Genomic DNA, 813 nt, shown 5'->3' on the forward strand with positions numbered 1-813 from the left:
AGCTTTTTCTGAAAAGCCTTGCTAAGTCCTATTAAGTGAACATTTTGTTTCTTTCCTCGCAATTCTGCACCTCAAAGAGGTTAGGAGGAGATGGAAGCAAAGTGAAGATCTAATGGCCTTGAAAAGCAGTTCCTGTTCTCCATATTGCAATCCAACAATTCCTGACCAGTGGAACTTTAAGGTAGTGAGGCCTTAAGGCACTTAAACCCCAGGAGCAGAAACATTAAGTAGTTCAGGGCAGCTGTGACTTTCAATACAACCAGTATGTCATTTGAGTTATTTAGCAAGGTTAGAACAGAGATGTTCAGCATGTTCAATTTCAGCAGTGACTTTGCATCATCAAGGCCCACAGATATTAGTAGCAACACTAATTTCTGTTTAAAGCTTGATCTATTTCCCTGTGATGAGCTATTTGGACATTGGATTTGAATTTTGAATGGTATTTTTTGAAGGAAAAATCTATTAATTTTGCATAAAAGATTAATCTCTGCAACTATAAAGCATGATTGGTTTTGCATTTTGTTTAAAAGAAACTAGAAAAAAAATATCAATTATCATTTAAGAAAAGGGAACAGTAAAAAGAAAGTTTAACAGATTTGCTTCTTGTAGCTATTAAAAAAAAAAAAAAAAAGAAACAACAGCAACAGCAACAAAAAACACCAACAGTAAGAAGCTATGGAACAAACAAATATTAAGGAATCTTTTATTTGGTTCATAGTTGTTAAGTTTCTATGTCATTACACTTAATGCAGTGAGCATTCAACAGATAAGTTATATGTTTTAGAATAATAAATACATTGTAACGATACATTT

The sequence above is a fragment of the Meleagris gallopavo genome, chromosome 1 (genome assembly GCF_905368555.1).
Source record: "Meleagris gallopavo chromosome 1, MGAL_WU_HG_1.1, whole genome shotgun sequence".
Lineage (NCBI taxonomy): Eukaryota > Metazoa > Chordata > Aves > Galliformes > Phasianidae > Meleagris > Meleagris gallopavo.